Source organism: Neofelis nebulosa, chromosome X, assembly GCF_028018385.1.
Source record: "Neofelis nebulosa isolate mNeoNeb1 chromosome X, mNeoNeb1.pri, whole genome shotgun sequence".
Classification (NCBI taxonomy): Eukaryota; Metazoa; Chordata; class Mammalia; order Carnivora; family Felidae; genus Neofelis; species Neofelis nebulosa.
In genome coordinates this window covers 75,323,802-75,336,480 of record NC_080800.1, presented here as the reverse complement: position 1 = coordinate 75,336,480, position 12,679 = coordinate 75,323,802, and positions in this window count along the sequence as shown.

Here is a 12,679-nt window from a genome sequence, read left to right as displayed (position 1 = left end):
TGTAACTGAGGCTCTGCAAAACTACCGAGTCAGGAAACAAGGTGTTGGAAGGGATTTTGGCAGGTCTTCTTGGCAAGGGGGCCCACTGCTCTAGGATTGATTCAAGAGTGACTGGGAATGGTAGTTCCACAAGAGGACAGGGGAGGCTTGGTGTAAGCAAATTAAGTAGGGGGTGTCAGTACTGAGCTGTTTCCCATAAGTGGCCCTGTGTTTATGCTAAAGGACAGGGGATGGAAATGGTGCCTACCAGTTCCATTGTTCCCAGAGTGGTCTCTACATGAATGTTGCCTGTCTGGGACACATTCTGAGATGAGCAAATAACCTCCCCACTATGTGCCCCAGCACTTTTCAGGTCAGTTTCCACACCATATACGTCCGGGTTATTTGTCCTGCCTTCTCTCCAAGAGCAGCACAAATTCCCTCTGAGCTTTAGGCACCCAAACCTGCTGACCTTTAAAACATTGGGCTTAAGCCCTTTGGTTTGCAAAAACTCACGAAATCTGGCCCCTCTCACTTTCCAATTGGTATGGAGATTTGTCTTCCCATGTGGTATCCTCTGTATGCTAATCTGACTCTTGCCCTTCTGTGCCACAGGGACTCCCTCCCTACCACAGCAGCCAGGATCCATTTCTCTCCCAAGCCACATTTCTGCACTTTTTACCTTTTATGATGTGGTCTATTCCCTACCTTTAATTGTGGAATTTATTCTTCAGTCTTCAGAACAATTTCTGGGGGTAGCTAGGATGATTTGAGTGCCGGGGATAAGGCAAGCTTAAGGTCTTCCTACTCTGTTGCCATCTTCCCCCAGGTCTCATATTTGACTTTTTAATGTATAATTTAATGTTACTAGACTGATGATAATTCATAAAACAGGGAAATTTTATGAATAGAAGTACTGCAGATATATTAGAGGCAAAATAATTTGATTAAAAGTAAATAACACATGAGTACATATTCAGAATACACTGAATACAACAAAAGATTAAACAAAAGATGATGTGTAGCATGATACAAGGGATAAATGATGATTATAGTTTGGAAGTGAGACAAGAGTTTAAAAGGAGGGAGAATAGCATTGCAAATGTAGATGTATAAACTGAACAAGTTGTCTTTCGGTTGAAGTTTATCACATTTTTTTCTATTAGAATTTGACAAACACAAATGTATACATTGTGTTTATACATACACTAACTCATTTTAATCTCACTATACTAGAATAACTTAAAAATCAAATTAAAATAATTTTTCCTCTAGACACACAATTAGGTACACAATTAGGTACACATTGGTATGTCTATCTTTCAATTATCACACCTAAAAGTCCTTAATTTTACATTCTTGTTTATTTCTATTGATGGTGTGTCTTTTGAAATAAATGTGTGTATAGACCTGTGTACACCTAAAATATATATATGTAAAGTTTAATTGTATCTTTTTGTGGAATTTTGTTATTAAATGCCATTACCCTTAATTCAGATAATTATAACTTTATATATAATGTCAAATTATTTGATCTTATGTAAAATGGAAAAATTATAATATTTTTCTGTAGTATTAGATAAAGTCTCTGTCTTTATGAAGTTAAACAATTTTGTCACTTATACGATAGGTTCCCAAATTTAAATTCTAATTCGCATCCAGATGTTTTGGTATCAGGTAAACAAAACCATGATATCTATCTAGAAGAGAACTGTGTGTCCTCTCTTGAATAACTGTATTTATGTAAAAAACGTTACTATTTATTATGAACAGTACAAATAGTGTATACAGTTTTCTACAAAAAGTACTGAATATCTACTTCAGAAGAAAAAAATTAATAATGAACTATAATCTCTAATTTAGGAGCTTATATGTTAATTTTCAAGAATACATGCAATTCGATTATTTCTGTTTTTCTCCCACTTTAAATATGAGACTAGCTCTGTGTTTACATACCAAAAGATTTGTTTAAAATTTAATTACCTCGGCCCTGAGGAGGAAGACGGCGGCATAGAGGACGCTAGGTTCACCACGCTCTGCTGTTCACTTAGATCCCACCCATATCTGCCTACATAACCCAGAAAACCACTAGAAGACTAGCAGAATGGACTCTCTGGAGCCAAGCATAGACAAGAGACCCACAGAAGAGGGTAGGAACAGTGGAGAGGTGGTGCATGCTACATGGACTGGCGGGAAGGAAACAGGTGGTGGAAGGGCAGCCCACCTGGAATGGCAGAGCCCCCGAGTCTGACTTGCAAAAGCTGAGGGGCTAGTTGGAGTGTGTTCTGACAGCCAGCAGGACTTAACATCTGGAATGTTATGTCAACAGCTCTGCTCAGAGAGTGGGAGGGTGAGAAGACAATGGGAGAGAGAGGTGTTGAGCCCCGGAGGACAGAGCTCAGCTCGGCTGGGAACAAAGGCACTGGGAAGCACCATATCCCTTGCCCAACCACCAGCCAAAATCCTAAAGGGAGCCAGTTTCTGTCAGGGAAATTGCTTGCACCATGCAAACACCCAACGCTGTGCTTCTGTGGATCCGTCCCTCGGACTGGTCAGCCTGCCTCCCTCCCGGTGTTGCAGGGCCCCTCCCGCAGGGGACTACCAACCACAAAGTGAGTTAAGCCTGCCCCTTCTACCCCTGTGCACCTTGCAGATCCACCCTAGCTGATACGCCAGATCCCATTGAAGCAGCACCACAAGCCTGGCAGTGTGAAAGTAGCCCAGACAAGGGTCATACCACTCTCCTGCCCCTAGGAGACAGGAAGATAAGGTACACACTCGTCTGACTGTGGCCCCAGCGGTGGGCTGGGGGCAGATATCAGGTCTGACTGCGGACCTGCCCACCAACACAAGTTACTCCAGAGAGCACAGGGGAAGAGTCCTGCAGTTCCGTGCCACTCCAGGGACTACCCAAAATGACAACAGAAGAATTCTCCTCAAAAGAAACTCCAGGAAGCAACTACAGCTAACAAACGGATCAAAAACGATTTAAGCAATATAACAGAAAATGAATTTAAAATAATAGTCATAATTAATTGCTGGGCTTGAAAAAAGTATAGAGGACAGCAGAGAATCTCTTGCTAAAGAGATCAAGGGACTAAGAAACAGAAGAGCTAAAAAATGCTATAAATGAGCTGCAAAATAAAATGGAGGTGACCACAGCTCGGATTGAAGAAGCAGAGGAGAGAATAGGTGAATTAGAAGATAAACTTATGGAAAAAGGACGAAGCTGAGCAAAAGAGAGATAAAAAAAAAATCCAGGATTATGAGGGGAGAATCAGAGAAAATAGTGATGCAGTCTAACAGAACAATACCTGTATCATAGGAATGCCAGAAGACGAAGAGAGAGAGAGTGTGGCTGAAGGTGTACTTGAACAAATCATAGCTGAGAACTTCCCTGATCTGGGGAAGGAAAAAGTCACTGAAATCCAAGAGGCACAGAGAACTCCCTTCAGACATAACTTGAATAGATATTCCGCATGACATATCATAGTGAAACCAGCAAAATACAAGGATAAAGAGAAAATTCTGAAAGCAGCTAGGGATAAACATGCTCTAACTTATAAAGGGAGACCAATAAGACTAGTGACGGATCTCTCTACTGAAACTTGGCAGGCCAGAAAGGAATGACAGGAAATCTTCAATGTGATGAACAGAAAAAATATACAGCTGAGAATCCTTTATCCAGCAAGTCTGTCATTTAGAATAGAAGGAAAGATAAAAGTCTTCCCAAACAAACAAAAATAAGGGAATTCATCATCATGAAACGAGCCCAACAAGAGAACCTAAGGGGGATTCTGTGAGTGACATGTTGCAAGGACCACAAAGTACCAGAGAGATCACTACAAGCACGAAACCTACAGACATCACAATGACTCTAAACCCATATCTTTCTAGAATAACACTGAATGTAAATGGACTACATGCTCCGACCAAAAGACATAGGGTATCAGGATGGATAAAAAAACAAGACCCATCTATTTGCTGTCTACAAGAGACTCATTTTAGACCTGAGGACAACTTCAGGTTGAAAGTGAGAGGATGGAGAACTATCTATCATGCTACTGGAAGTCAAAAGAATGCTGGAGTAGCCATACTTATATAAGACAAACTAGACTTTCAATTAAAGGCTGTAACAAAAGATGAAGAAGGGCATTATATAATAATTACACGGTCTATCCATCAGGAAGAGCTAACAAATATAAATGTCCATGCGCCGAATACAGGAGCCCCCAAATACATAAAACAATTACTCACAAACATAAGCAATCTTATTAATAAGAATGTGGTAATTGCAGGGGACTTTAATACTCCACTTACAACAATGGATAGATCATCTAGACACACGGTCAATAAAGAAACAAGGGCCCTGAATGATAAATTGGATCACATGGACTTGATAGATATATTTAGAACTCTGCATCCCAAAGCAACAGAATATACTTTCTTCTCGAGTGCACATGGAACATTCTCCAAGATAGATCACATACTGGGTCACAAAACAGCCCTTCATAAGTTTACAAGAATTGAAATTATACCATGCACACTTTCAGACCACAATGCTATGAAGCTTGAAATCAACCACAAGAAAAAGTCTGGAAAATCTCCAAAAGCATGGAGGTTAAAGAACACCCTACTAACGAATGAGTGGGTCAACCAGGCAATTAGAGAAGAAATTAAAAAATATATGGAAACAAATGAAAATGAAAATACAACAATCCAAACACTTTGGGATGCAGCGGAGGCAGTCCTGAGAGGAAAATACATTGCAATCCAGGCCTATCTCAAGAAACAAGAAAAATCCCAACTACAAAATCTAATAGCCCACCTACAGGAACTAGAAGCAGAACAGCAAAGACAGCCTAAACCCAGCAGAAGAAAAGAAATAATAAAGATCAGAGCAGAAATAAACAATATAAAATCTAAAAAAAAACTGTAGAGCAGATCAATGAAACCAAGAGTTGGTTTTTTGAAAAAAACAAAATTGATAAACCTCTAGCCAGGCTTCTCAAAAAGAAAAGGGAGATGTCACTAATAGATAAAATCATGAATGAAAATGGAATTATGACAACCAATCCCTCAGAATTACAAGAAATTATCAGGGAATAGTATGAAAAATTATATGCCAATAAACTGGACAACTTGGAAGAAAGGGACATATCCTAAACACCCACACACTTCCAAAACTCAAACAGGAATAAATAGAAAGCTTCAGCAGACCCATAACCAGAAAAGAAATTGAATCAGTTATCAAACATCTCCCAACAAATAAGAGTCCAGGACCAGATGGCTTCCAAGGGGAATTCTACCAGATATTTAAAGCAGAGATAATATCTCTCCTTTTCACGCTGTCCAAAAAATAGAAAGGGAAGGAAAACTTCCAGACTCATTCGATGAAGCCAGCATTACCTTGATTCCTAAAACAAACAGAGACCCAGATAAAAAGAGAACTACAGGCCAATATCCCTGATGAATATGAAGCAAAAATTCTCAATAAGATACTAGCAAATTGAATTCAACAGCATATAAAAAGAATTATTCACCATGATCAAGTGGGATTCATACGTGGGCTGCAGTGCTGGTTCAACATTCGCAAATCAATCAATGTGATACATCACATTACCAAAGAAAAGATAAGAACCATATGATCCTGTCAATACATGCAGAAAAAGCATTTGACAGCATTCATCATCCTTTCTTAATAAAATCCTTGAGAAGTGGGGACAGAAGGAACATACTTAAAGATCATAAAAGCCAATTATGAAAAGCCCACAGCTAACATCATCCTCAATGGGGAAAAACTGAGAGCTTTTTCCCTGAGATCAGGAACACGACAGGGATGTCCACTCTCATCGCTGTTGTTTAATGTAGTGTTGGAAATGCTAGTATCAGCAATCAGACAACAAAAGGAAATCAAAGGTATCAAAATTGGCAAAGATGAAGTTAAGCTTTCAATTATTTGCACATGACATGATATTATACATGGAAAATCCGATAGACTCCACCAAAATTCTGCTAGAACTGACACATGAATTCAGCAAAGTCACAGGATACAAAATCAATGTACAGAAATCAGTTGCATTCTTATACACTAATAATGAAGAAACAGAAAGACAAAAAAAGAAACTGATCCCATTCACAATTGCACCAAGAAGCATAAAATACCTAAGAATAAGCCTAACCAAAGATGGAAAAGATCTGTATGCTGAAAACTACAGAAAGTTTACGATGGAAATTGAAGAAGATATAAAGCAACTGAAAAACATTCTGTGCTCATTGGAAGAATAAATATTATTAAAATGTCAATACTTCCTAAAGCTACATACACATTCAATGCAACCTCAATCAAAATTGCACCAGCAAACTTCGCGAAGCTAGAACAAGCAATCCTAAAATTTGTATGGAACCACAAAAGGCCCCGAAAAGCCAAAGAAATTTTTAAGAAGAAGACCAAAGCAGGAGGCATCACAATCCCAGACTTTAGCCTCTACTACAAAGCTAAAATCATCAAGACAGCATGGTATTGGCACAAAAACAGACACATATTCCAATGGAATAGAATAGAAACCCCAGAACTAGACCCACAAAAGTTTGGCCAACTAATCTTTGACAAAGCAGGAAAGAATATCCAATGGAAAAAAGACAGTCTCTTTAACAAATGATGCTGCGAGATCTGGACACCAACATGCAGAAGGATGAAACTAGACCACTTTCTTACACCATTCACAAAAGTAAACTCAAAATGCATAAAAGACCTTAATGTGAGACACGAAACCATCAAAACCCTGGAGGAGAAAGCAGGAAAAAACCTCTCTGACCTCAGCAGCAACAATTTCTTACTTGACACATCTCCAAAAGCAAGGGAATTAAAAGCAAAAATGAACTATTGGGACCTCATGAAGATGAAAAGCTTCTGCACTGCAAAGGAAACAGTCAACAAAACTAAAAGGCAACCAACGGAATGGGAAAAGATATTTGCAAATGACATATCAGACAAAGGGCTAATATCCAAAATCTATAAAGAGCTCATCAATCTCCACACCTGAAAACAGATAATCCAGTGAAGAAATGGGAAGAAAACATGAATAGACATTTCTCTAACGAAGACATCCAGATGGCCAACAGGCACATGAAAAGATGCTCGTCGCTCCTCATCAGGGAAGTACAAATCAAAACCACACTCAGATATCACCTCATGCCAGTCAGAGTGGCTAAAATGAACAAATCAGGAGACTATAGATGCTGGAGAGGATGTGGAGAAACGGAACACTCATGCAGTGTTGCTGGGAATGCAAACTGGTGCAGCCACTCTGGAAAGCAGTGTGGAGGTTCCTCAAAAAATTAAAAATAGACCTACCCTATGACCCAGCAATAGCACTGCTAGGAATTTACCCAAGGGATACAGGAGTGCTCATGCATAGGGGCACTTTTACCCCAATGTTTATAGCTGCACTTTCAACAATAGCCAAATTATGGAAAGAGCCTAAATGTCTTTCAACTGACAAATGGGGAAAGAAATTGTGGTTTATATACACAATGGAATACTACATGGCAATGAGAGTGAATGAAATTTGGCCTTTTGTAGCAACGTGGGTGGAACTGGAGAGTGTCATGCTAAGTGAAATAAGCCATACAGAGAAAGACAGATACCATATGTTTTCACTCTTATGTGGATACTGAGAAACTTAACAGAAGACCCTGGGGGAGGGTAAGAAAAAAAAAAGCGTTTAGAGAGGGAGAGAGTCAAAGCATAAGAGACTCTTAAAAACTGAGAACAACCTGAGGGTTGATGGGGGGGTGGGTGATGGCTATTGAGGAGGGCGCCTTTTGGGATGAGCACCAGGTGTTGTATGGAAACCAATTTGACAATAAATTTCATATTTAAAAAAAAGAAAAATTTTAATTACCTCAAATTTGTGACACTGAACTACTCTTTGAGCTGCATGTTTTAATTACAGAAATATTTTTGTGTAAGGAGACAGTGTTTTTATTTAATTCTGTTTATTTTTAATGTATTCTTATAATGGTAATCTCCATTAATTTTTATATGGAGGTTAGAATTGACATGTAATAAAACAAGTAATACCTCTAAAATCCATTTTTTTGATTGTGGAAAATGATATTTTTCACCATAGTTGCATATTCCTTGACTTCTACCTACCACCAAATAGAGTAAAATAGTATTACTTAACCTTTTTATCTAATTGTGTAACTATTGAAAGCATTATTTTATTATCTCCTGTTTCTTTCCAAGTATTAAGACAAAAATGTGGAAGTCTTTTTTTATGAATTGTATTTCAAAAAGAATAGCATTTCTATGAAGTACATCAACGAAGAATAAATACAAATCTCCAGAATAAGGGTAAGAGTGCAAATAACTCTAAAATGTCCACTGAAATACTTATTTTTCATTATTATGTCATTTTGAATACCTGAAACCTAATGCAATGTTATTTTTTCACTTGACAACAAAAATTTTACTCCCACATGGATAGTACCTGTGTATATGTGTATAATAGAATATAATTATTCACTTAAAATGGTAGTTTAAAACAATTTTAATTAATGGTCTCTAGAATATGAAAAAGGTAAGAGCTGATTATGTTGATAATTTTTGCAAATGATTAAATAACTTGGTCAATTGTTCTAAGGGAACTTTTCGCAGAAATTTAGATGGCATTATTTTTAACTAAACTGCTTTTTCATCAAACTGAGTATTTTCAGTGAGGGGAGGTATGTCTTGTGGTAGAGATATGTAGTATGCTCTGTATTAAACTATCAACTAACTAAATTGAACTAGTATGTAAATTTGTCCAGTAATGCATCTATAAAAATAAATAATATACATAATAAGTAAGTCAACTGCTACTATATGTAAAAAATCCTGCATGTATAGTTTATAATAAAAAATAAAATAATTCTGTAATTTTAAAGTGCACCACTTCCAAAGGTTATAGATCCTTTAAACAAAATTGCAAAGTAAGTTATAAAGAAAAACTTATTAATATAGCTTCAAATAAAAGAAATAATTAAAAAATTATTCACTTACCCATCTACAATTTTATTTTTCTATGATGAATGTGTACTCTATGTGCAATAAAAATAAAAGCTTTTGACTAACCTAGAATTTTATAAGTCTATTCCTAATTCTAAATACCACATGAAACCACAGGAATAATGTGGAAACAATGTTAATACATGAACAAATAAATTGCACAATACTTCTTTTCTAAAATATTAATTATATACAACATATACAGCTTTATATTATCACAGCACCTTTGAATATGTTAGAAACTTAAATCTAAATAATTTTTAAAATATACAAAAAATAAGCTACAAAAAATATAAGACAACTTGTGTATTACAGATGACCATCTATGTGAAGCATTTAGTGTGGGGATTAATTTAATATTATATTTCTTAATATCTATTTGTACTGTATCATTTCTGTGGAGATCAGGCTTCATATCACACTTAGGTAGATACACAATTACAAAATCTAATTAAAATGTGTTGATTGCAGGCAACAAAATAATAAAAGGAGGCAGTATTATTTCGTGTTGAAACAAAAATATTAATAGTGTACAAAATAGTGGTTACTGGTTGACTGAATTGACATTCAGTTTTTAGAAATTATTCTGCAGTATGTACATTCACATTGATAATGTGCACAGAGCAGTCAACAGAGTAAACAAAAGATGTGTACATAAGAGATTAATTAGTTAATAGAATCTCATTATTTTCTAATTTTTAACGTTTAAATCACTTAAATAAAAATAATCTAATCAATGTAGAGGCTTGAATATACTACTTATAAAAACTTATCTTTTTTATTTTTATTTTTTACTTTTAGAAAGAAAGGGTATGAGGCAAGGAGGGGCAGAGGGAGAAAGAGAGAGAATCCTAAGAAGGCTCCATGCTCAGTGTGGAACCTGACTGGGACTCAATCCCATGACCCTGGGATTATGACCTGAGCTGAAATCAAGAGTTCGATACTCAACTGAACATCCCAGGTACCCCCAAAACTTCTACATTCAAAGTAAAATGGAATGTATTTTACCATATTTTTCAATTTATCCACTATGAATCCTAATCAAAAGAAAACGATGGAGGGGAGGAAGATGGTGGTGGAGTAGGAGAACCCTAGCTTCTTCTTGTCCTGCAAACACAAATGGATATCTAAACACTCTAGAAATCGACCTGAAGGCTGACAGAACAAACTGCACAACTAGAGAGAGAAGGCCATGTTAAGGAAGGCAGAGACTTAGACAAAATGCAAAGATAGGAAATTTATGCAAAATAAAAGAACAAGATACGGCCACAGCCAGAGATGTAAGCAAAACAGATATAAGTAACATGTCTCATGGAGAATTTAAAGAAACACCATAAGGATACTCACTGGACTTGAGAAAACAATAGAAAACATCAGTGAGACCCTTACCAGAGATGAGTTAAAAAAAGAATCAATCAGAGATGAAGAATGCAATAAATGAGATTGGGAACAGACTTGATGCAATGAAAAGAGGCTGGAAGAGGAAGAGGAATTAATTAGTGACCTAGAGGAAAAAAAATAATGGAAAAACATGAAGCTGAACAAAACACAGAAAGAATTATGTAACATGAGAATAGACTTAGGTAACAGTGACTCAATCAAGGTAACAACATTTGTATTGTAGGAGACCCAGAAGAAGAAGAGAGAGAAAAGGGGAAGAAAATTTATTTAAAGAAGTAATAGCTCAAAACTCCCATAATCTGGAGAAGGAAACTGACATCCAGATCCGGAGAACTCTCATAAAAATCAACAAAAACAGTCAAACACTAAGATATATTGTAATTAAAAAAGTAAAATATAGTGATAAAGAAAAAAATCTTAAGAGTAGCAAGATAAAAGTAGTTGTTAACATACAAAGGAAAACCCATAAGGCTTGCTAGAGATTTCTCAATAGAAACTTGTCAAGCAGAGGAAGTGGCATGATATATTCCAAATGCTGAATGGAAAAAAAAAAAAGCTGCCGCCAAGAATACGCTATCCAGCAAGGCTATCATTCATAATAGAAGGAGAGACACAGAGTTTCCCAAAGAAACACAAACTACAGAAATTCATGACCACTAAAACAGCCCTACAAGAAATATCAAAGAGGCTATTTGAAAGTAAGGATGTGACCAAAATAACAAAGAGAAGAAAGGATCAGAGGAAATATCCAGAAACAATGACAAAGCAAGTGATAAAATTGCACTAAATACATTGTTATCAGTAATTACTTTGAATGTGAATGGATTAAATACTCCAATAAAAAGATAGAATGTCAGAATGGATAAAAGATGACCCATCTACACAGTCTAGCAGAGACTCATTTTACAACTAAAAACACTTGCAGATAAAAGTGAGTGGGTGTCACAAGAAATCTAGAGTAGCAATAATTGTATTGGACAAATAGGCTTTATTTATTTATTTTTTATTTTTATTTTTATTTTTCACCATGTTAATAAAAATTTTTATTAATTTTGGTAATGTTTTCTAATTGGAAAAACCATTTTATCAGACACATTATGGTCTTTTAAACTGATTTTTTTTTTAATATATGAAATTTACTGTCAAATTGGTTTCCATACAACACCCAGTGCTCATCCCAAAAGGTGCCCTCCTCAATACCCATCACCCACCCTGCCCTCCCTCCCACCCCCCATCAACCCTCAGTTTGTTCTCAGTTTTTAACAGTCTCTTATGCTTTGGCTCTCTCCCACTCTAACCTCTTTTTTTTTTTTCCCTTCCCCTCCCCCATGGGTTTCTGTTACGTTTCTCAGGATCCACATAAGAGTGAAACCATATGGTATCTGTCTTTCTCTGTATGGCTTATTTCACTTAGCATCAAACTCTCCAGTTCCATCCACGTTGCTACAAAAGGCCATATTTCATTCTTTCTCATAGGCTTTATTTATTTTTGAGAGAGAAAGAGAAAGCACAAGCAGGAACAAGGCAGGGGTGGGGAGACAGAGGATCTGAAGTAGGCTCTGTGCTGACAGCAGACTATATTGGGCAAAATAGGCTTTAAAAGAAAGACTAACAAAAGACAAAGAAGGAACTATATCATAATAAAGGGGGTAATTCAAAAAGAAGATGTAACAATTGTAAAATTTATGCACCCAATATGGAGGCAACCAAATATATAAACCATTTAATAACAAACATAAATAAACATATTGATAATAATATAATAATAACAGGAGACTTTAATACCCCACTTACATCAATGGACAGATAATCTAAGCAGAAAATCAGCATGAAAACAATGGCTTTGAATGACACACTGAACCAGATGGACTTAACAGATATATTCAGAACATTTCTCCCTAAAACTGCAGAACACACATTCTTTTCAAGTGCACAGGAGACAATCTCCTGTGCACATACTAGGTCACATACTAGGTCACAAATTAGGACTCAACAAATACAAAAAGATTGAAGTCATACCATGCACCTTTTGTAACCACAATGCTATGACAGTATAAGCCAACCACAAGAAAACATCTAGAAAGACCATGCATACCTGGAGGGTAAACAATATGTTACTAAACAATGAATGGGTCAACCAGGAAATAAAAGAAGAAATTTAAAAGTACATGAAAAGAATTAAAATGAAAACACAAGAGTCCCAAACCTTTGGGATACAACAAAAGTTGCCCTAAGAGGGAAGAT